The 25,571-nt window shown below is 41.6% G+C and overlaps 2 long non-coding RNA genes across 2 annotated transcripts; both read right to left on the bottom strand.

Moving 5' to 3' along the window:
- Positions 1-11,109: 11,109 nt before the first annotated feature.
- On the bottom strand, positions 11,110-12,034 carry LOC138481796 (uncharacterized). Its single transcript, XR_011274410.1, has 2 exons — positions 11,507-12,034; positions 11,110-11,419 (listed from the first exon to the last, which is right to left on the bottom strand). It is a non-coding gene; the product is annotated as an uncharacterized lncRNA (long non-coding RNA).
- Positions 12,035-15,896: 3,862 nt separating this feature from the next.
- LOC138481582 (uncharacterized) lies at positions 15,897-16,821 on the bottom strand. The gene is made up of 2 exons (XR_011274279.1): positions 16,294-16,821; positions 15,897-16,206 (listed from the first exon to the last, which is right to left on the bottom strand). It is a non-coding gene; the product is annotated as an uncharacterized lncRNA (long non-coding RNA).
- Between the last annotated feature and the right edge of the window lie 8,750 nt (positions 16,822-25,571).

Genomic DNA, 25,571 nt, shown 5'->3' with positions numbered 1-25,571 from the left:
CATTTTATGCTATAGAGAGGGTCTCAGGTTTGGTATTAGAAGCATTAAGATATCACATCGCATGCTATCAGAAGGGTCTCAGGATTGGAATGGGAAGGAGTTGGATATCACATCTCATGCTATAGGAAGGGTCTTAGGATTGGAATGGGAAGGAGTTTGATATCACATCTCATGCCATAGGAAGGGTCTCAGGTTTGTTAGAAGCATTGAGATATCAAATCTCATGCTATCGGAAGGGTCTCATGATTGGATTGGGAAGGAGTTGGATATCCCATCTCATGCTATAGGAAGGGTCTCAGATTGGAATGGGAAGGAGTTGGATATCACATCTCATGTTTTAGGAAGGGTCTCAGGATTGGAATGGGAAGGACTTGGATATCACATCTTATGCTATAGAAAGGGTCTCAGGTTTGGTATTAGAAGCATTAAGATATCACATCTCATGCTATCGGAAGGGTCTCAGGATTGGAATGGGAAGGAGTTGGATATCACATCTCATGCTATAGGAAGAGACTCAGTGTTGGTATTAGAAGCAGTGAGATATCACATCTCATGCTATAGGAAGGGTCTCATGTTTGGTAGAAGCATTGAGATATCACATCTCATGCTATAGGAAGGGTCTCAGGTTTGGAATGGGAAGCAGTTGGATATCACATCTCATGCTATAGGAAGGATCTCAGGTTTGGTATTAGAAGCATTGAGATATCACATCTCATGCTATAGGAAGGGTCTCGGAATTGGAATGGGAAGGAGTTGGATATCTCATCTCATGCTATAGGAAGGGTCTCAGGTTTGGTAGAAGCATTGAGATGTCACATCTCATGCTATAGGAAGGGTCTCGGGATTGGAATGGGAAGGAGATGGATATCACATCTCATGCTATAGGAAGGGTCTTGTGATTGGAATGGGAAGGAGATGGATATCACATCTCATGCTATCGGAAAGGGTTCCCGGTTTGGTAGAAGCATTGAGATATCACATCTCATGCTATAGGAAGGGTCTCAGGTTTGGAATGGGAAGGAGTTGAATATCACATCTCATGTTATAGGAAGGATCTCAGGTTTGGTATTGGAACCATTGAGAAATCACATCGTATGCTATAGGAAGGGTCTCAGGATTGTAATGGGAAGGAGTTGGATATCACATCTCATGCTATAGGAAGGGTCTCAGGTTTAGTAGAAGCATTGAGATATCACATCTCTTGCTATAGGAAGGGTCTCAGGATTGGAATGGGAAGGAGCTGGATATCACGTCTCATGCCATAGGAAGGGTCTCAGGTTTGGTATAAGCATTGAGATATCACACCTCTGCTATCGGAAGGGTTTCAGGATTGGAATGGGAAGGAGTTGGATATCCCATCTCATGTTATAGGAAGGGTCTCAGGTTTGGTATTAGAAGCATTGAGATATCACATCTCATGCAATAGGGAGGGTCTCAGGTTTGATATTAGAAGCATTGAGATATCACATCTCATGCTATCGGAAGGGTCTCAGGATTGGAATGGGAAGGAATTGGATATCACATCTCATGCTAAAGGAAGGGTCTCAGGTTTGGAAGGGGAAGGATTTGGATATCAAATCTCATGTTGTAGGGCGGGTCTCAGGATTGGTATTAGAAGCATTGAGATATCACATCTCATGGTATAGGAAGGGTCTCAGAATTGGAATGGGAAGGAGTTGGATATCACATCTCATGCTATAGGAAGGGTCTCAGGATTTGAATGGGAAGGAGTTTGATATCACATCTCATGCCATAGGAAGGGTCTCAGGTTTGTTAGAAGCATTGACAGATCACATCTCATGCTATCGGAAGGGTCTCAGGATTGGATTGGGAAGGAGTTGGATATCCCATCTCATGCTATAGGAAGGGTCTCAGGTTCGAATGGGAAGGAGGTGGATATCACATCTCATGTTATAGGCAGGGTCTCAGGATTGGAATGGGAAGGACTTGGATATCATATCTTATGCTATAGGGAGGGTCTCAGGTTTGGTATTAGAAGCATTGAGATATCACATCTCATGCTATCGGAAGGGTCTCATGTTTGGTAGAAGCATTGAGATATCACATCTCATGCTATAGGAAGGGTCTCAGGTTTGGAATGGGAAGGAGTTGGATATCACATTTCATGCTATAGGAAGAGTCCATGTTTGGTATTAGATGCATTGAGATATCACATCTCATGCTATAGGAAGGGTCTCAGGATTGTAATGGGAAGGAGTTTGATATCACATCTCATGCCATAGGAAGGGTCTCAGGTTTGTTAGAAGTATTGAGATATCACATCTCATGCTATCGGAAGGGTCTCATGATTGGATTGGGAAGGAGATGGATATCCCATCTCATGCTATAGGAAGGGTCTCAGGTTGGAATGGGAAGGAGTTGGATATCACATCTCATGTTATAGGAAGGGTCTCAGGATTGGAATGGGAAAGAGTTGGATATCACATCTCATGCTATAGGAAGGGTCTCATGTTTGGTAGAAGCATTGAGATATCACATCTCATGCTATAGGAAGGGTCTCAGGTTTGGAAGGGGAAGGAGTTGGATACCACATCTCATGCTATAGGAAGAGTCCAGGTTTGGTATTAGATGCATTGAGATATCACATCTCATGCTATAGGAAGGGTCTCAGGATTGGAATAGGAAGGAGTTGGATACCACATCTCATGCTATGGGAAGGGTCTCAGGTTTGGAATGGGAAGGACTTGGATATCACATCTCTTGCTATAGGAAGGGTCTCAGGTTTGGTATTAGAAACATTGAGATATCACATCTCATGCTATAGGAAGGGTCTCAAGATTGGAATGGGAAGGATTTGGATATCACATCTCATGCAATAGGACAGGTCTCAGGTTTGGTATTAGAAGCATTGAGATATCACATCTCATGCTATAGGAAGGGTCTCAGGATTGGAATGGGAAGGAGTTGGATATCACATCTCATGCTATGGGACGGGTCTCAGGTTTGGAATGGGAAGGATTTGGATATCACATCTCTTGCTATAGGAAGGGTCTCAGGTTTGGTATTAGAAACATTGAGATATCACATCTCATGCTATAGGAAGGGTCTCAGGATTAGAATGGTAAGGATTTGGATATCACATCTCATGTAATAGGACAGGTCTCAGGTTTGGTATTAGAAGCATTGAGATATCACATCTCATGGTATAGGAAGGGTCTCAGGATTGGAATCGGCAGGAGTTGGATATCACATCTCATGTTATAGGAAGGGTCTCACGTTTGTTATTAGAAGCACTGAGATATCAAATCTCATGCTATAAGAAGGGACGCAGGATTGGAATGGGAAGGAGTCGGATATCATATCTCATGCTATAGGAAGTGTCCAGGTTTGGTATTAGAAGCATTGAGATATCACATCTAATGCTATAGGAAGGGTCTCAGGTTTGGAACGGGAAGGATTTAGATATCACATCTCATGTTATAGGATGTTTCTTAGGGTTGGTATTAGAAGCATTGAGATATCACATCTCATGCTATCGGAAGGGTCTCAGGATTGGAATGGGAAGGAATTGGATATCACATCTCATGCTAAAGGAAGGGTCTCAGGTTTGGAAGGGGAAGGATTTGGATATCACATCTCATGTTGTAGGGCGGGTCTCAGGATTGTTATTAGAAGCATTGAGATATCACATCTCATGGTATAGGAAGGGTCTCAGAATTGGAATGGGAAGGAGTTGGATATCACATCTCATGCTATAGGAAGGGTCTCAGGATTGGAATGGGAAGGAGTTTGATATCACATCTCATGCCATAGGAAGGGTCTCAGGTTTGTTAGAAGCATTGACAGATCACATCTCATGCTATCGGAAGGGTCTCAGGATTGGATTGGGAAGGAGTTGGATATCCCATCTCATGCTATAGGAAGGGTCTCAGGTTGGAATGGGAAGGAGGTGGATATCACATCTCATGTTATAGGCAGGGTCTCAGGATTGGAATGGGAAGGTCTTGGATATCATATCTTATGCTATAGGGAGGGTCTCAGGTTTGGTATTAGAAGCATTGAGATATCACATCTCATGCTATCGGAAGGGTCTCATGTTTGGTAGAAGCATTGAGATATCACATCTCATGCTATAGGAAGGGTCTCAGGTTTGGAATGGGAAGGAGTTGGATATCACATTTCATGCTATAGGAAGAGTCCATGTTTGGTATTAGATGCATTGAGATATCACATCTCATGCTATAGGAAGGGTCTCAGGATTGTAATGGGAAGGAGTTTGATATCACATCTCATGCCATAGGAAGGGTCTCAGGTTTGTTAGAAGTATTGAGATATCACATCTCATGCTATCGGAAGGGTCTCATGATTGGATTGGGAAGGAGATGGATATCCCATCTCATGCTATAGGAAGGGTCTCAGGTTGGAATGGGAAGGAGTTGGATATCACATCTCATGTTATAGGAAGGGTCTCAGGATTGGAATGGGAAAGAGTTGGATATCACATCTCATGCTATAGGAAGGGTCTCATGTTTGGTAGAAGCATTGAGATATCACATCTCATGCTATCGGAAGGGTCTCATGTTTGGTAGAAGCATTGAGATATCACATCTCATGCTATAGGAAGGGTCTCAGGTTTGGAAGGGGAAGGAGTTGGATATCACATTTCATGCTATAGGAAGAGTCCAGGTTTGGTATTAGATGCATTGAGATATCACATCTCATGCTATAGGAAGGGTCTCAGGATTGGAATAGGAAGGAGTTGGATACCACATCTCATGCTAAGGGAAGGGTCTCAGGTTTGGAATGGGAAGGACTTGGATATCACATCTCTTGCTATAGGAAGGGTCTCAGGTTTGGTATTAGAAACATTGAGGTATCACATCTCATGCTATAGGAAGGGTCTTAAGATTGGAATGGGAAGGATTTGGATATCACATCTCATGCAATAGGACAGGTCTCAGGTTTGGTATTAGAAGCATTGAGATATCACATCTCATGCTATAGGAAGGGTCTCAGGATTGGAATGGGAAGGAGTTGGATATCACATCTCATGCTATGGGAAGGGTCTCAGGTTTGGAATGGGAAGGATTTGGATATCACATCTCATGTAATAGGACAGGTCTCAGGTTTGGTATTAGAAGCATTGAGATATCACATCTCATGGTATAGGAAGGGTCTCAGGATTGGAATCGGCAGGAGTTGGATATCACATCTCATGTTATAGGAAGGGTCTCACGTTTGTTATTAGAAGCACTGAGATATCAAATCTCATGCTATAAGAAGGGACGCAGGATTGGAATGGGAAGGAGTCGGATATCATATCTCATGCTCTAGGAAGTGTCCAGGTTTGGTATTAGAAGCATTGAGATATCACATCTAATGCTATAGAAAGGGTCTCGGATTGGAATGGGAAGGAGTTGGATATCACATCACATGCTAAAGGAAGGGTCTCAGGTTTGGAAAGGGAAGGATTTAGATATCACATCTCATGTTATAGGATGTTTCTCAGGGTTGGTTTTAGAAGCATTGAGATATCACATCTCATGGTATAGGAAGGGTCTCAGGATTGGAATGGGAAGGAGTTGGATATCACATCTCATGCTATAGGAACCGTCTCAGGTTTGGAATGGGAAGGAGTTGGATATCACATCTCATGTTATAGGAAGGATCTCATGTTTGGTATTAGAAGCATTGAGATGCCACATCTCATGCTATAGGAAGGGTCTCAGGATTGGAATGGGAAGGAGTTGGATATCACATCTTATGCTATAGGAAGGTCTCAGGTTTGGTAGAAGCATTGAGATAACACATCTCATGCTATAGGAAGGGTCTCAGGATTGGAATGGGAAGGAGTTGGATATCACATCTCATGCCATAGGAAGGGTCTCAGGTTTGGTATAAGCATTAAGATATCACACCTCTGCTATCAGAAGGGTCTCAGGATTGGAATGGGAAGGAGTTGGCTATCCCATCTCATGTTATAGGAAGGGTCTCAGGTTTGGTATTAGAAGCATTGAGATATCACATCTCATGCTATAGGAAGGGTCTCAGGATTGGAATGGGAATGACTTGGATATCACATCTCATGCTATAGGGAGGGTCTCAGGTTTGATATTAGAAGCATTGAGATATCACATCTCATGCTATCGGAAGGGTCTCAGGATTGGAATGGGAAGGAGTTGGATATCACATCTCATGTTATAGGGCAGGTCTCAGGATTGATATTAGAAGCATTGAGATATCACATCTCATGGTATAGGAAGGGTCTCAGGATTGGAATGGGAAGGAGTTGTATACCACATCTCATGCTATAGGAAGGGTCTCAGGATTGGAGTGGGAAGGAGTTTGATATCACATCTCATGCCATAGGAAGGGTCTCAGGTTTGTTAGAAGCATTGAGATATCACATCTCCTGCTATCGGAAGGGTCTCATGATTGGATTGGGAAGGAGATGGATATCCCATCTCATGCTATAGGAAGGGTCTCAGGTTGGAATGGGAAGGAGTTGGATATCACATCTCATGTTATAGGAAGCGTCTCAGGATTGGAATGGGAAGGACTTGGATATCACATCTTATGCTATAGGGAGGGTCTCAGGTTTGGTATTAGAAGCATTAAGATATCACATCTCATGCTATCGGAAGGGTCTCAGGATTGGAATGGGAAAGAGTTGGATATCACATCTCATGCTATAGGAAGGGTCTCAGTTTTGGTATTATAAGCAGTGAGATATCACATCTCATGCTATAGGAAGGGTCTCATGTTTGGTAGAAGCATTGAGATATCACATCTCATGCTATAGGAAGGGTCTGAGGTTTGGAATGGGAAGGATTTAGAAATCACATCTCATGTTATAGGGCAGGTCTCAGCATTGATATTAGAAGCATTGAGATATCACATCTCATGGTATAGAAAGGGTCTCAGGATTGGAATGGGAAGGAGTTGGATATCACATCTCATGCTATAGGAAGGGTCTCAGGATTGGAATGGGAAGGAGTTTGATATCACATCTCATGCCATAGGAAGGGTCTCAGGTTTGTTAGAAGCATTGAGATATCACATCTCATGCTATCGGAAGGTCCTCATGATTGGATTGGGAAGGAGTTAGATATCCCATCTCATGCTATAGGAAGGGTCTCAGGTTGGAATGGGAAGGAGTTGGATATCACATCTCATGTTTTAGGAAGGGTCTCAGGATTGGAATGGGAAGGACTTGGATATCACATCTTATGCTATAGAGAGGGTCTCAGGTTTGGTATTAGAAGCATTAAGATATCACATCTCATGCTATCAGAAGGGTCTCAGGATTGGAAAGGGAAGGAGTTGGATATCACATCTCATGCTATAGGAAGGGTTTTAGGATTGGAATGGGAAGGAGTTTGATATCACATCTCATGCCATAGGAAGGGTCTCATGATTGGATTGGGAAGGAGTTGGATATCCCATCTCATGCTATAAGAAGGGTCTCAGGTTGGAATGGGAAGAAGTTGGATATCACATCTCATGTTTTAGGAAGGGTCTCAGGATTGGAATGGGAAGGACTTGGATATCACATCTTATGCTATAGAAAGGGTCTCAGGTTTGGTATTAGAAGCATTAAGATATCACATCTCATGCTATCGGAAGGGTCTCAGGATTGGAATGGGAAGGAGTTGGATATCACATCTCATGCTATAGGATGAGACTCAGTTTTGGTATTAGAAGCAGTGAGATATCACATCTCATGCAATAGGAAGGGTCTCATGTTTGGTAGAAGCATTGAGATATCACATCTCATGCTATAGGAAGGGTCTCAGGTTTGGAATGGGAAGGAGTTGGATATCACATCTCATGCTATAGGAAGGATCTCAGGTTTGGTATTAGAAGCATTGAGATATCACATCTCATGCTATAGGAAGGGTCTCGGAATTGGAATGGGAAGGAGTTGGATATCTCATCTCATGCTATAGGAAGGGTCTCAGGTTTGGTAGAAGCATTGAGATGTCACATCTCATGCTATAGGAAGGGTCTCGGGATTGGAATGGGAAGGAGATGGATATCACATCTCATGCTATAGGAAGGGTCTTGTGATTGGAATGGGAAGGAGATGGATATCACATCTCATGCTATCGGAAAGGGTTCCCGGTTTGGTAGAAGCATTGAGATATCACATCTCATGCTATAGGAAGGGTCTCAGGTTTGGAATGGGAAGGAGTTGAATATCACATCTCATGTTATAGGAAGGATCTCAGGTTTGGTATTGGAACCATTGAGAAATCACATCGTATGCTATAGGAAGGGTCTCAGGATTGTAATGGGAAGGAGTTGGATATCACATCTCATGCTATAGGAAGGGTCTCAGGTTTAGTAGAAGCATTGAGATATCACATCTCTTGCTATAGGAAGGGTCTCAGGATTGGAATGGGAAGGAGCTGGATATCACGTCTCATGCCATAGGAAGGGTCTCAGGTTTGGTATAAGCATTGAGATATCACACCTCTGCTATCGGAAGGGTTTCAGGATTGGAATGGGAAGGAGTTGGATATCCCATCTCATGTTATAGGAAGGGTCTCAGGTTTGGTATTAGAAGCATTGAGATATCACATCTCATGCTATAGGAAGGGTCTCAGGATTGGAATGGGAAGGACCTGGATATCACATCTCATGCTATAGGGAGGGTCTCAGGTTTGATATTAGAAGCATTGAGATATCACATCTCATGCTATCGGAAGGGTCTCAGGATTGGAATGGGAAGGAATTGGATATCACATCTCATGCTAAAGGAAGGGTCTCAGGTTTGGAAGGGGAAGGATTTGGATATCACATCTCATGTTGTAGGGCGGGTCTCAGGATTGGTATTAGAAGCATTGAGATATCACATCTCATGGTATAGGAAGGGTCTCAGAATTGGAATGGGAAGGAGTTGTATATCACATCTCATGCTATAGGAAGGGTCTCAGGATTGGAGTGGGAAGGAGTTTGATATCACATCTCATGCCATAGGAAGGGTCTCAGGTTTGTTAGAAGCATTGAGATATCACACCTCTGCTATCGGAAGGGTTTCAGGATTGGAATGGGAAGGAGTTGGATATCCCATCTCATGTTATAGGAAGGGTCTCAGGTTTGGTATTAGAAGCATTGAGATATCACATCTCATGCTATAGGAAGGGTCTCAGGATTGGAATGGGAAGGACTTGGATATCACATCTCATGCTATAGGGAGGGTCTCAGGTTTGATATTAGAAGCATTGAGATATCACATCTCATGCTATCGGAAGGGTCTCAGGATTGGAATGGGAAGGAATTGGATATCACATCTCATGCTAAAGGAAGGGTCTCAGGTTTGGAAGGGGAAGGATTTGGATATCACATCTCATGTTGTAGGGCGGGTCTCAGGATTGGTATTAGAAGCATTGAGATATCACATCTCATGGTATAGGAAGGGTCTCAGAATTGGAATGGGAAGGAGTTGTATATCACATCTCATGCTATAGGAAGGGTCTCAGGATTGGAATGGGAAGGAGTTGTATATCACATCTCATGCTATAGGAAGGGTCTCAGGATTGGAGTGGGAAGGAGTTTGATATCACATCTCATGCCATAGGAAGGGTCTCAGGTTTGTTAGAAGCATTGAGATATCACATCTCATGCTATCGGAAGGGTCTCATGATTGGATTGGGAAGGAGATGGATATCCCATCTCATGCTATAGGAAGGGTCTCAGGTTGGAATGGGAAGGAGTTGGATATCACATCTCATGTTATAGGAAGCGTCTCAGGATTGGAATGGGAAGGACTTGGATATCACATCTTATGCTATAGGGAGGGTCTCAGGTTTGGTATTAGAAGCATTAAGATATCACATCTCATGCTATCGGAAGGGTCTCAGGATTGGAATGGGAAAGAGTTGGATATCACATCTCATGCTATAGGAAGGGTCTCAGTTTTGGTATTATAAGCAGTGAGATATCACATCTCATGCTATAGGAAGGGTCTCATGTTTGGTAGAAGCATTGAGATATCACATCTCATGCTATAGGAAGGGTCTGAGGTTTGGAATGGGAAGGAGTTGGATATCACATCTCATGGTATAGGAAGGATCTCAGGTTTGGTATTAGAAGCATTGAGATATCACATCTCATGCTATAGGAAGGGTCTCGGAATTGGAATGGGAAGGAGTTGGATATCTCATCTCATGCTATAGGAAGGGTCTCAGGTTTGGTATAAGCATTGAGATGCCACATCTCATGCTATAGGAAGGGTCTCAGGATTGGAATGGGAAGGAGATGGATATCACATCTCATGCTATAGGAAGGGTCTTGTGATTGGAATGGGAAGGAGATGGATATCACATCTCATGCTATCGGAAAGGGTCCCCGGTTTGGTAGAAGCATTGAGATAACACATCTCATGCTATAGGAAGGGTCTCAGGATTGGAATGGGAAGCAGTTGGATATCACATCTCATGCCATAGGAAGGGTCTCAGGTTTGGTATAAGCATTAAGATATCACACCTCTGCTATCAGAAGGGTCTCAGGATTGGAATGAGAAGGAGTTGGATATCTAATCTCATGTTATAGGAAGGGTCTCAGGTTTGGTATTAGAAGCACTGAGATATCAAATCTCATGCTATAGGGAGGGTCTCCGGTTTGATATTAGAATCATTGAGATATCACATCTCATGCTATCGGAAGGGTCTCAGGATTGGAATGGGAAGGAGTTGGAAATCACATCTCATGTTATAGGGCAGGTCTCAGGATTGATATTAGAAGCATTGAGATATCACATCTCATGGTATAGGAAGGGTGTCAGGATTGGAATGGGAAGGAGTTGGATATCACATCTCATGCTATAGGAAGGGTCTCAGGATTGGAATGGGAAGGATTTGGAAATAGAATCCAATATTTGTGTTGCCTAGCGCACACCTAGGTTTAAGGTTTTTTTACAGGATTTGTTGAAAATTTACGGGGTGCCGGGGAGAATAACAACCTTGACACTGGGTTGTTTTAACCTATGTAAATCCAACAGATTGTCCACAAGATTGTGGAACTCTCCCGTCCCCTGCACACCCTTTATACTGTAGAAACAGTCAATATTTCTATACAATGGTAATATTCAGTTTCTTTCAGAAAAAAGAAGAAATTAATGAGAGAAGCTAATTCATGACACTATTATAATAAAACAGAATGATGGGGACCATCGGTTTTAATTGAATTTTAAATTAATTGTTATAGATATGAATTTCAATTCATTCATCATCCAGTCTTTGTAAACATAATAACATAAATGTGTTCATTTTGAGGTTACATTCAATATTATAATACAAGGGCATACAAGGTACTCATCACACTTTCTATACAATAGGCTTTTCACATGGTATATCCAAAGAAAGTAATGATGAATATTTTCTCGACGCGTTTCGGGGTGTCCCCTTCTTCAGGAATTGATAGCCCTCTTCATTGCCGTTAATCTTTGTTTCGTCTATAATGTATGATACAATGATCAAATTTTAGATTCTCACTGATAACTGTCATTTAACTCTTGGGAGAAATTTTTAATAATAATCACCTGGATGTTCAATGTGGAATATCCTAACTGGATTTATTATCAATAGCAATATCAGCCCAATAATGGTTATTCAACCTGTAGATGTGATAAAAAGACAATAGGGAAAGCTCAATTAAAAACGGGATCTTAATTCATGAAGGAAAATCTAGTCATGTAATATCTAAGAAAAAATATTACCTTTCGGTATTTCTGTAAAAAGCTACTACATCCATGGAATGGGTCGCTGTGGTATGTAGAGAGTCCTCAGGTACGGAGGTAGTGCAGTAATGGGCGATTCCTCCACTCGTGTCTGTAAAAACACGTATATATACTATATTAGATACACGAAAACAATGGGGTGGGATCATTCTGTGGAGAGTATTCTGTGAAGGCCTCTAGGCTCATGATATGCAATTGGGGAGCTGTTTACAAAGGATTCTCTTACCTCCTTCCTGAGAAGATGGCCGGTGCTGTAGCTCGAACCGTTCTACACGGTTTTCGCTAAAGATGGCCACTATTTACATTATGACGTCATCACGTCGAAGCGTGACGACGTCACTATGTTTAGAACGTCAACGTGTGACGGGAAAACAGACGTCATACGGACATATTTTAGAAAACAATGTGTAATTAACCAATAGTATATAGGTGTATATCTATACTGGTGCAGGGAGTTTGAGTCAAATGAAATAAAGGTGAAAAGAGTCGAAAGATAAATGTGAGGAGTGTCTCATGTAACTTCTGGGAAATCTATTGTTTACCACGGACAAAAGTTAATCGAATATTGGACATCCGTGTGTTTACTATTTCAAGAGAAGCATGCTCACATTCTATGGTCTGTAACTTAATACATCCTATGTCAGTAAAAAATCATCCTAAGTGAACTGAACAAATTCAAAAATGTATTTAACAGCAATTGATATTGTATCCACACTGGGTTTCTGATTGGGTCAGGGGAAACAGTATTTAGTTACAAAAATGAGGCTAAACTGTAATCTTCGTTCATCCCATTGGGAGCTAGACTGTTTAGTCTCTCTATCCAGAAGATTTCCCTCTGGTTCATACGTCTGGCATGATTGCCACCTCTTGGGGCTCTGTTCACAATTTCCAAAATCACAACCTTTAGTTGAGAAATATTATGTTTCTTTATGGAAAAATGTCTTGCTACAGGTGAGTTAACACTGTTGGTACGTATGTTACTTTTGTGTTCATTCCAGCGCTCCTTGGCTTTCCTTTGTGTCTGTCCAACATAGTAAATGCCGCATGGGCAGCTTAAACCATAAATGATTGATTTCGTGTCACAAGTGGCAAAATCCTTTAGTGGGATTTTTTGGCCATTTGATGGGTGTCTTACATAGCTTCCCTTCATTATGTTGTTACAATTGCCACAACTGAGACAAGCAAACGTACCTATTTTCCTCTTGGTGAGGGTTCTTTGATTGTCCACTCTCGGTCTTTCTGCTTTAACTAGGCTATCCCTGAAGTTCCGACCCCTCTTGTAGGCGATTATGGGTGGTTCAGGAAATAGTCTCTTTAGTTGTGGATCCAATTTGATTATACCCCAGTTCTTCTTGATCATCCTTGTTATGTGATGACTCTGTGCTGAATATCTTAAAGCGTAGAGAAATGGGATCTCCTTAGATCTATTTCTTGATATACGGAGGTCTTTCCTCTCCAATGTGAGTGTTTTTTCTTCTGCTTTCTTGATGATAGACTCTGGATAACCTCTTTCCTTGTATCTTTGTGTCATCAATAGGTTTTCATTCCTCAGGGTGTCAGTTGTTGAGATAATTCTCTTTAGTCTAAGGAATTGACTGTAGGGCAAATTATTCTTTAAATGCGTCGGATGATGGCTCCTGAAGTGTAACGTGTTGTTAACATCGGTGGGTTTGTGATAAATATTGGTGATTATCCCATCTTCCCCAATCTCTAGTTCAACGTCCAAAAAATGTAGTTTAGGGGTTCCAATTTCCATCGTGAATTTGATTCTGTCGTGGCCTGAATTGATGTATTTTAGGAATTCCTCTAGTTCGTGATGTTGTCCTCTCCAGATGACGAAAACATCGTCAATGTATCTTTTCCAGGTGATGATTTTTTTGCTAAATTTTGTTGGTATCAAAATCCATTTCATCTCCAAATGGTACATGAATAGATTAGCATAGGCTGGGGCCATTGCTGACCCCATTGAAGTTCCTGATGCTTGTAAATAGTACTGCGTCCTGTATCTGAAATAGTTGTTAATGAGTATAATTTTGCTTAATTTCATTAGGAAGGTTTTGTTTGCTTCACATTCATTTCTTAGTAGACACCATTCGAGTGCTTCCAAACCGTCTTGATGTGGGATGCATGTATATAGACTCTGTACATCAAACGAAACCAGTAGATCATTTCTGTTAATATCTGTTAAGGTGTCTAGGTGATTGAGAAAATCTGTGGTATCTTTAAGATATGTTGTGGTTGTTTGGACTATGGGTTGTAATGCCTTGTCCACATAAACTGCTAGTGGGTTGAAGATACTATCAGTTCCCGCAACAATCGGTCTGAGGGGGGGTTTTGTCAAGTTCTTATGTATTTTTGGCAGTCCATAGAAGATTGGAGTAATAGGATGTTCATTAATCAAACACAATTTAGTCTTGTTGGAAATCCATCCTTGGTCCTCAGCTTCCTCAAGCGTAGTTTCAATAATGCTTGATATTTCTCTGACCGGATCTTGTTCAATTTTTATGTACGTGTTCTCATCTGTTAGGAGCTCTAAAATCTTCTCCTCATAGTATGTAGTGTCCATAATAACTATGGCCCCTCCTTTGTCTGCCGGTTTTAGGGTCAGGCTTCTGTCATCCGCAAGGTTCTTGATGATTTCATTCTGCCTTCTCCTGGTATTGTAGTTCCTTGTTCTGGTGAAATTAACCCTTTTGAGATCTTTTATCATCTGTTCTTCAAACATTCTGATGGTTATGTTATTGACTTGAGGGTCGAAATGACTCTTGGGTTTCATTTCTAAGTATTGATGTGGCTCTTGTGTAGTGTTGATTCCCATTTGTGAATCAAAAAAGACTTTGAGTCTCATTTTCCGTGCCAGTCTGTGAAGATTGATTTTTTCTTCCAGCAAATTGGAATTCTGGGTTGGTATAAATGTTAAACCTAGGTTCAATGTGTCCGTTTGGTCTTTGGATAGTGGTTTTGATGAAATATTAACAACTAGTTGTTTGGTTTGTTCCGCGATCTTAGATTTCTTATTGCCTCTTCGCGTAGTCTTTTGACTAAAAAAACCGAGGGAGTGGTTTGTGCGTTAGAGGTAGTCGCTTCTTGTGATGTATGTATAATCGGTCCACTTTCCGCGTTCTCCCTATTGATAACTTCGTCCCCACTTGTAGGTATTTCGCTACTGGATCCACTTGGTTCTTGTCCCGGTATTGGTGTTTTGTGGTTTTGTGGTCTTCTACCTGGTGCGGTTTTGTTTTGTGCGTAGTATTCTTGCCAGGAGTATACTATATCCTGAAGATAATCCAACGTATCTCTTCTGAATTTTCGGACTTTGCGTTGTTCTATGTCCTTTTTGTAGTTGTCCAATGTTCTGTTCACTTCCTCTATGATGGTTGTTAATTCCTCTTTGTTTTTAAATTTCGACAGTTGTTCTGTCAGGTCTTCGATTTCACTGTCGAGTTTGCTGACAGATTTTGCTAATTCCTCGATTGTCAATAATATAAGATCCAAAGAGCATTTATTTAAGATCTGCTCCCATTTCTTCACAAAATCTGGGTTGTCCTTGCACAGTGTGGGTCTTAAATATACCCTTAGTCCTCTTGGGATTCTTTGTGCTCGGTAGTATTGTGCTAATGTAGTAGCGTGTAGTTTTTGCGATATCTCCCTTCTGATGACCCTCTCCAATTGTGTAATAAGTTTCTCTGGACTAGTCGTTGTTGGTGTGGTTGTTTCGATTTCCTTCAAAAGCCCTAAAATTCGTGTGGCTTCCTCTTCGTTAAATGCCAAAGTTGTGGCGTGTTTTTCTGTAATTGCATTGATCTTTGAAAAAGACATCCCTTAGGGAGGCGGAGGTGATTGTTAGTATTTCTATTGGGTGCTGCTATGGCTGTTGTGTCACTCCCTAAGCATTTTTAGGGGGGCAGAGAGCAAGAATCCAATATTTGTGTTGCCTAGCGCACACCTAGGTTTAAGGTTTTTTTACAGGATTTGTTGAAAATTTACGGGGTGCCGGGGAGAATAACAACCTTGACACTGGGTTGTTTTAACCTATGTAAATCCAACAGATTGTCCACAAGATTGTGGAACTCTCCCGTCCCCTGCACACCCTTTATACTGTAGAAACAGTCAATATTTCTATACAATGGTAATATTCAGTTTCTTTCAGAAAAAAGAAGAAATTAATGAGAGAAGCTAATTCATGACACTATTATAATAAAACAGAATGATGGGGACCATCGGTTTTAATTGAATTTTAAATTAATTGTTATAGATATGAATTTCAATTCATTCATCATCCAGTCTTTGTAAACATAATAACATAAATGTGTTCATTTTGAGGTTACATTCAATATTATAATACAAGGGCATACAAGGTACTCATCACACTTTCTATACAATAGGCTTTTCACATGGTATATCCAAAGAAAGTAATGATGAATATTTTCTCGACGCGTTTCGGGGTGTCCCCTTCTTCAGGAATTGATAGCCCTCTTCATTGCCGTTAATCTTTGTTTCGTCTATAATGTATGATACAATGATCAAATTTTAGATTCTCACTGATAACTGTCATTTAACTCTTGGGAGAAATTTTTAATAATAATCACCTGGATGTTCAATGTGGAATATCCTAACTGGATTTATTATCAATAGCAATATCAGCCCAATAATGGTTATTCAACCTGTAGATGTGATAAAAAGACAATAGGGAAAGCTCAATTAAAAACGGGATCTTAATTCATGAAGGAAAATCTAGTCATGTAATATCTAAGAAAAAATATTACCTTTCGGTATTTCTGTAAAAAGCTACTACATCCATGGAATGGGTCGCTGTGGTATGTAGAGAGTCCTCAGGTACGGAGGTAGTGCAGTAATGGGCGATTCCTCCACTCGTGTCTGTAAAAACACGTATATATACTATATTAGATACACGAAAACAATGGGGTGGGATCATTCTGTGGAGAGTATTCTGTGAAGGCCTCTAGGCTCATGATATGCAATTGGGGAGCTGTTTACAAAGGATTCTCTTACCTCCTTCCTGAGAAGATGGCCGGTGCTGTAGCTCGAACCGTTCTACACGGTTTTCGCTAAAGATGGCCACTATTTACATTATGACGTCATCACGTCGAAGCGTGACGACGTCACTATGTTTAGAACGTCAACGTGTGACGGGAAAACAGACGTCATACGGACATATTTTAGAAAACAATGTGTAATTAACCAATAGTATATAGGTGTATATCTATACTGGTGCAGGGAGTTTGAGTCAAATGAAATAAAGGTGAAAAGAGTCGAAAGATAAATGTGAGGAGTGTCTCATGTAACTTCTGGGAAATCTATTGTTTACCACGGACAAAAGTTAATCGAATATTGGACATCCGTGTGTTTACTATTTCAAGAGAAGCATGCTCACATTCTATGGTCTGTAACTTAATACATCCTATGTCAGTAAAAAATCATCCTAAGTGAACTGAACAAATTCAAAAATGTATTTAACAGCAATTGATATTGTATCCACACTGGGTTTCTGATTGGGTCAGGGGAAACAGTATTTAGTTACAAAAATGAGGCTAAACTGTAATCTTCGTTCATCCCATTGGGAGCTAGACTGTTTAGTCTCTCTATCCAGAAGATTTCCCTCTGGTTCATACGTCTGGCATGATTGCCACCTCTTGGGGCTCTGTTCACAATTTCCAAAATCACAACCTTTAGTTGAGAAATATTATGTTTCTTTATGGAAAAATGTCTTGCTACAGGTGAGTTAACACTGTTGGTACGTATGTTACTTTTGTGTTCATTCCAGCGCTCCTTGGCTTTCCTTTGTGTCTGTCCAACATAGTAAATGCCGCATGGGCAGCTTAAACCATAAATGATTGATTTCGTGTCACAAGTGGCAAAATCCTTTAGTGGGATTTTTTGGCCATTTGATGGGTGTCTTACATAGCTTCCCTTCATTATGTTGTTACAATTGCCACAACTGAGACAAGCAAACGTACCTATTTTCCTCTTGGTGAGGGTTCTTTGATTGTCCACTCTCGGTCTTTCTGCTTTAACTAGGCTATCCCTGAAGTTCCGACCCCTCTTGTAGGCGATTATGGGTGGTTCAGGAAATAGTCTCTTTAGTTGTGGATCCAATTTGATTATACCCCAGTTCTTCTTGATCATCCTTGTTATGTGATGACTCTGTGCTGAATATCTTAAAGCGTAGAGAAATGGTATCTCCTTAGATCTATTTCTTGATATACGGAGGTCTTTCGTCTCCAATGTGAGTGTTTTTTCTTCTGCTTTCTTGATGATAGACTCTGGATAACCTCTTTCCTTGTATCTTTGTGTCATCAATAGGTTTTCATTCCTCAGGGTGTCAGTTGTTGAGATAATTCTCTTTAGTCTAAGGAATTGACTGTAGGGCAAATTATTCTTTAAATGCGTCGGATGATGGCTGTTGTGTCACTCCCTAAGCATCTCATGGTATAGAAAGGGTCTCAGGATTGGAATGGGAAGGAGTTGGATATCACATCTCATGCTATAGGAAGGGTCTCAGGATTGGAATGGGAAGGAGTTTGATATCACATCTCATGCCATAGGAAGGGTCTCAGGTTTGTTAGAAGCATTGAGATATCACATCTCATGCTATCGGAAGGTCCTCATGATTGGATTGGGAAGGAGTTAGATATCCCATCTCATGCTATAGGAAGGGTCTCAGGTTGGAATGGGAAGGAGTTGGATATCACATCTCATGTTTTAGGAAGGGTCTCAGGATTGGAATGGGAAGGACTTGGATATCACATCTTATGCTATAGAGAGGGTCTCAGGTTTGGTATTAGAAGCATTAAGATATCACATCTCATGCTATCAGAAGGGTCTCAGGATTGGAAAGGGAAGGAGTTGGATATCACATCTCATGCTATAGGAAGGGTTTTAGGATTGGAATGGGAAGGAGTTTGATATCACATCTCATGCCATAGGAAGGGTCTCATGATTGGATTGGGAAGGAGTTGGATATCCCATCTCATGCTATAAGAAGGGTCTCAGGTTGGAATGGGAAGAAGTTGGATATCACATCTCATGTTTTAGGAAGGGTCTCAGGATTGGAATGGGAAGGACTTGGATATCACATCTTATGCTATAGAAAGGGTCTCAGGTTTGGTATTAGAAGCATTAAGATATCACATCTCATGCTATCGGAAGGGTCTCAGGATTGGAATGGGAAGGAGTTGGATATCACATCTCATGCTATAGGATGAGACTCAGTTTTGGTATTAGAAGCAGTGAGATATCACATCTCATGCAATAGGAAGGGTCTCATGTTTGGTAGAAGCATTGAGATATCACATCTCATGCTATAGGAAGGGTCTCAGGTTTGGAATGGGAAGGAGTTGGATATCACATCTCATGCTATAGGAAGGATCTCAGGTTTGGTATTAGAAGCATTGAGATATCACATCTCATGCTATAGGAAGGGTCTCGGAATTGGAATGGGAAGGAGTTGGATATCTCATCTCATGCTATAGGAAGGGTCTCAGGTTTGGTAGAAGCATTGAGATGTCACATCTCATGCTATAGGAAGGGTCTCGGGATTGGAATGGGAAGGAGATGGATATCACATCTCATGCTATAGGAAGGGTCTTGTGATTGGAATGGGAAGGAGATGGATATCACATCTCATGCTATCGGAAAGGGTTCCCGGTTTGGTAGAAGCATTGAGATATCACATCTCATGCTATAGGAAGGGTCTCAGGTTTGGAATGGGAAGGAGTTGAATATCACATCTCATGTTATAGGAAGGATCTCAGGTTTGGTATTGGAACCATTGAGAAATCACATCGTATGCTATAGGAAGGGTCTCAGGATTGTAATGGGAAGGAGTTGGATATCACATCTCATGCTATAGGAAGGGTCTCAGGTTTAGTAGAAGCATTGAGATATCACATCTCTTGCTATAGGAAGGGTCTCAGGATTGGAATGGGAAGGAGCTGGATATCACGTCTCATGCCATAGGAAGGGTCTCAGGTTTGGTATAAGCATTGAGATATCACACCTCTGCTATCGGAAGGGTTTCAGGATTGGAATGGGAAGGAGTTGGATATCCCATCTCATGTTATAGGAAGGGTCTCAGGTTTGGTATTAGAAGCATTGAGATATCACATCTCATGCTATAGGAAGGGTCTCAGGATTGGAATGGGAAGGACTTGGATATCACATCTCATGCTATAGGGAGGGTCTCAGGTTTGATATTAGAAGCATTGAGATATCACATCTCATGCTATCGGAAGGGTCTCAGGATTGGAATGGGAAGGAATTGGATATCACATCTCATGCTAAAGGAAGGGTCTCAGGTTTGGAAGGGGAAGGATTTGGATATCACATCTCATGTTGTAGGGCGGGTCTCAGGATTGGTATTAGAAGCATTGAGATATCACATCTCATGGTATAGGAAGGGTCTCAGAATTGGAATGGGAAGGAGTTGGATATCACATCTCATGTTATAGGAAGGGTCTCAGGTTGGAATGGGAAGGAGTTGGATATCACATCTCATGTTATAGGAAGGGTCTCAGGATTGGAATGGGAAGGACTTGGATATCACATCTTATGCTATAGGGAGGGTCTCAGGATTAGAATGGTAAGGATTTGGATATCACATCTCATGTAATAGGACAGGTCTCAGGTTTGGTATTAGAAGCATTGAGATATCACATCTCATGGTATAGGAAGGGTCTCAGGATTGGAATCGGCAGGAGTTGGATATCACATCTCATGTTATAGGAAGGGTCTCACGTTTGTTATTAGAAGCACTGAGATATCAAATCTCATGCTATAAGAAGGGACGCAGGATTGGAATGGGAAGGAGTCGGATATCATATCTCATGCTATAGGAAGTGTCCAGGTTTGGTATTAGAAGCATTGAGATATCACATCTAATGCTATAGGAAGGGTCTCAGGTTTGGAACGGGAAGGATTTAGATATCACATCTCATGTTATAGGATGTTTCTTAGGGTTGGTATTAGAAGCATTGAGATATCACATCTCATGCTATCGGAAGGGTCTCAGGATTGGAATGGGAAGGAATTGGATATCACATCTCATGCTAAAGGAAGGGTCTCAGGTTTGGAAGGGGAAGGATTTGGATATCACATCTCATGTTGTAGGGCGGGTCTCAGGATTGGTATTAGAAGCATTGAGATATCACATCTCATGGTATAGGAAGGGTCTCAGAATTGGAATGGGAAGGAGTTGGATATCACATCTCATGCTATAGGAAGGGTCTCAGGATTGGAATGGGAAGGAGTTTGATATCACATCTCATGCCATAGGAAGGGTCTCAGGTTTGTTAGAAGCATTGACAGATCACATCTCATGCTATCGGAAGGGTCTCAGGATTGGATTGGGAAGGAGTTGGATATCCCATCTCATGCTATAGGAAGGGTCTCAGGTTGGAATGGGAAGGAGGTGGATATCACATCTCATGTTATAGGCAGGGTCTCAGGATTGGAATGGGAAGGTCTTGGATATCATATCTTATGCTATAGGGAGGGTCTCAGGTTTGGTATTAGAAGCATTGAGATATCACATCTCATGCTATCGGAAGGGTCTCATGTTTGGTAGAAGCATTGAGATATCACATCTCATGCTATAGGAAGGGTCTCAGGTTTGGAATGGGAAGGAGTTGGATATCACATTTCATGCTATAGGAAGAGTCCATGTTTGGTATTAGATGCATTGAGATATCACATCTCATGCTATAGGAAGGGTCTCAGGATTGTAATGGGAAGGAGTTTGATATCACATCTCATGCCATAGGAAGGGTCTCAGGTTTGTTAGAAGTATTGAGATATCACATCTCATGCTATCGGAAGGGTCTCATGATTGGATTGGGAAGGAGATGGATATCCCATCTCATGCTATAGGAAGGGTCTCAGGTTGGAATGGGAAGGAGTTGGATATCACATCTCATGTTATAGGAAGGGTCTCAGGATTGGAATGGGAAAGAGTTGGATATCACATCACATGCTATAGGAAGGGTCTCATGTTTGGTAGAAGCATTGAGATATCACATCTCATGCTATCGGAAGGGTCTCATGTTTGGTAGAAGCATTGAGATATCACATCTCATGCTATAGGAAGGGTCTCAGGTTTGGAAGGGGAAGGAGTTGGATATCACATTTCATGCTATAGGAAGAGTCCAGGTTTGGTATTAGATGCATTGAGATATCACATCTCATGCTATAGGAAGGGTCTCAGGATTGGAATAGGAAGGAGTTGGATACCACATCTCATGCTAAGGGAAGGGTCTCAGGTTTGGAATGGGAAGGACTTGGATATCACATCTCTTGCTATAGGAAGGGTCTCAGGTTTGGTATTAGAAACATTGAGGTATCACATCTCATGCTATAGGAAGGGTCTCAAGATTGGAATGGGAAGGATTTGGATATCACATCTCATGCAATAGGACAGGTCTCAGGTTTGGTATTAGAAGCATTGAGATATCACATTTCATGCTATAGGAAGGGTCTCAGGATTGGAATGGGAAGGAGTTGGATATCACATCTCATGCTATGGGAAGGGTCTCAGGTTTGGAATGGGAAGGATTTGGATATCACATCTCTTGCTATAGGAAGGGTCTCAGGTTTGGTATTAGAAACATTGAGATATCACATCTCATGCTATAGGAAGGGTCTCAGGATTAGAATGGTAAGGATTTGGATATCACATCTCATGTAATAGGACAGGTCTCAGGTTTGGTATTAGAAGCATTGAGATATCACATCTCATGGTATAGGAAGGGTCTCAGGATTGGAATCGGCAGGAGTTGGATATCACATCTCATGTTATAGGAAGGGTCTCACGTTTGTTATTAGAAGCACTGAGATATCAAATCTCATGCTATAAGAAGGGACGCAGGATTGGAATGGGAAGGAGTCGGATATCATATCTCATGCTATAGGAAGGGACCAGGTTTGGTATTAGAAGCATTGAGATATCACATCTAATGCTATAGGAAGGGTCTCGGATTGGAATGGGAAGGAGTTGGATATCACATCACATGCTAAAGGAAGGGTCTCAGGTTTGGAAAGGGAAGGATTTAGATATCACATCTCATGTTATAGGATGTTTCTCAGGGTTGGTTTTAGAAGCATTGAGATATCACATCTCATGGTATAGGAAGGGTCTCAGGATTGGAATGGGAAGGAGTTGGATATCACATCTCATGCTATAGGAACCGTCTCAGGTTTGGAATGGGAAGGAGTTGGATATCACATCTCATGTTATAGGAAGGATCTCATGTTTGGTATTAGAAGCATTGAGATGCCACATCTCATGCTATAGGAAGGGTCTCAGGATTGGAATGGGAAGGAGTTGGATATCACATCTTATGCTATAGGAAGGTCTCAGGTTTGGTAGAAGCATTGAGATAACACATCTCATGCTATAGGAAGGGTCTCAGGATTGGAATGGGAAGGAGTTGGATATCACATCTCATGCCATAGGAAGGGTCTCAGGTTTGGTATAAGCATTAAGATATCACACCTCTGCTATCAGAAGGGTCTCAGGATTGGAATGTGAAGGAGTTGGCTATCCCATCTCATGTTATAGGAAGGGTCTCAGGTTTGGTATTAGAAGCATTGAGATATCACATCTCATGCTATAGGAAGGGTCTCAGGATTGGAATGGGAATGACTTGGATATCACATCTCATGCTATAGGGAGGGTCTCAGGTTTGATATTAGAAGCATTGAGATATCACATCTCATGCTATCGGAAGGGTCTCAGGATTGGAATGGGAAGGAGTTGGATATCACATCTCATGTTATAGGGCAGGTCTCAGGATTGATATTAGAAGCATTGAGATATCACATCTCATGGTATAGGAAGGGTCTCAGGATTGGAATGGGAAGGAGTTGTATATCACATCTCATGCTATAGGAAGGGTCTCAGGATTGGAGTGGGAAGGAGTTTGATATCACATCTCATGCCATAGTAAGGGTCTCAGGTTTGTTAGAAGCATTGAGATATCACATCTCATGCTATCGGAAGGGTCTCATGATTGGATTGGGAAGGAGATGGATATCCCATCTCATGCTATAGGAAGGGTCTCAGGTTGGAATGGGAAGGAGTTGGATATCACATCTCATGTTATAGGAAGCGTCTCAGGATTGGAATGGGAAGGACTTGGATATCACATCTTATGCTATAGGGAGGGTCTCAGGTTTGGTATTAGAAGCATTAAGATATCACATCTCATGCTATCGGAAGGGTCTCAGGATTGGAATGGGAAAGAGTTGGATATCACATCTCATGCTATAGGAAGGGTCTCAGTTTTGGTATTATAAGCAGTGAGATATCACATCTCATGCTATAGGAAGGGTCTCATGTTTGGTAGAAGCATTGAGATATCACATCTCATGCTATAGGAAGGGTCTGAGGTTTGGAATGGGAAGGAGTTGGATATCACATCTCATGGTATAGGAAGGATCTCAGGTTTGGTATTAGAAGCATTGAGATATCACATCTCATGCTATAGGAAGGGTCTCGGAATTGGAATGGGAAGGAGTTGGATATCTCATCTCATGCTATAGGAAGGGTCTCAGGTTTGGTAGAAGCATTGAGATGCCACATCTCATGCTATAGGAAGGGTCTCAGGATTGGAATGGGAAGGAGATGGATATCACATCTCATGCTATAGGAAGGGTCTTGTGATTGGAATGGGAAGGAGATGGATATCACATCTCATGCTATCGGAAAGGGTCCCCGGTTTGGTAGAAGCATTGAGATAACACATCTCATGCTATAGGAAGGGTCTCAGGATTGGAATGGGAAGCAGTTGGATATCACATCTCATGCCATAGGAAGGGTCTCAGGTTTGGTATAAGCATTAAGATATCACACCTCTGCTATCAGAAGGGTCTCAGGATTGGAATGAGAAGGAGTTGGATATCTAATCTCATGTTATAAGAAGGGTCTCAGGTTTGGTATTAGAAGCACTGAGATATCAAATCTCATGCTATAGGGAGGGTCTCCGGTTTGATATTAGAATCATTGAGATATCACATCTCATGCTATCGGAAGGGTCTCAGGATTGGAATGGGAAGGAGTTGGAAATCACATCTCATGTTATAGGGCAGGTCTCAGGATTGATATTAGAAGCATTGAGATATCACATCTCATGGTATAGGAAGGGTGTCAGGATTGGAATGGGAAGGAGTTGGATATCACATCTCATGCTATAGGAAGGGTCTCAGGATTGGAATGGGAAGGATTTGGAAATCACATCTCATGTTATAGGGCAGGTCTCAGCATTGATATTAGAAGCATTGAGATATCACATCTCATGGTATAGAAAGGGTCTCAGGATTGGAATGGGAAGGAGTTGGATATCACATCTCATGCTATAGGAAGGGTCTCAGGATTGGAATGGGAAGGAGTTTGATATCACATCTCATGCCATAGGAAGGGTCTCAGGTTTGTTAGAAGCATTGAGATATCACATCTCATGCTATCGGAAGGTCCTCATGATTGGATTGGGAAGGAGTTAGATATCCCATCTCATGCTATAGGAAGGGTCTCAGGTTGGAATGGGAAGGAGTTGGATATCACATCTCATGTTTTAGGAAGGGTCTCAGGATTGGAATGGGAAGGACTTGGATATCACATCTTATGCTATAGAGAGGGTCTCAGGTTTGGTATTAGAAGCATTAAGATATCACATCTCATGCTATCAGAAGGGTCTCAGGATTGGAAAGGGAAGGAGTTGGATATCACATCTCATGCTATAGGAAGGGTTTTAGGATTGGAATGGGAAGGAGTTTGATATCACATCTCATGCCATAGGAAGGGTCTCATGATTGGATTGGGAAGGAGTTGGATATCCCATCTCATGCTATAAGA

The sequence above is a fragment of the Ambystoma mexicanum genome, chromosome 5p (genome assembly GCF_040938575.1).
Source record: "Ambystoma mexicanum isolate Mex_15411 chromosome 5p, UKY_AmexF1_1, whole genome shotgun sequence".
Lineage (NCBI taxonomy): Eukaryota > Metazoa > Chordata > Amphibia > Caudata > Ambystomatidae > Ambystoma > Ambystoma mexicanum.
The sequence above is the reverse complement of the archived record's forward strand: the minus strand, read 5'-3'. Positions and strand labels throughout refer to the sequence as shown.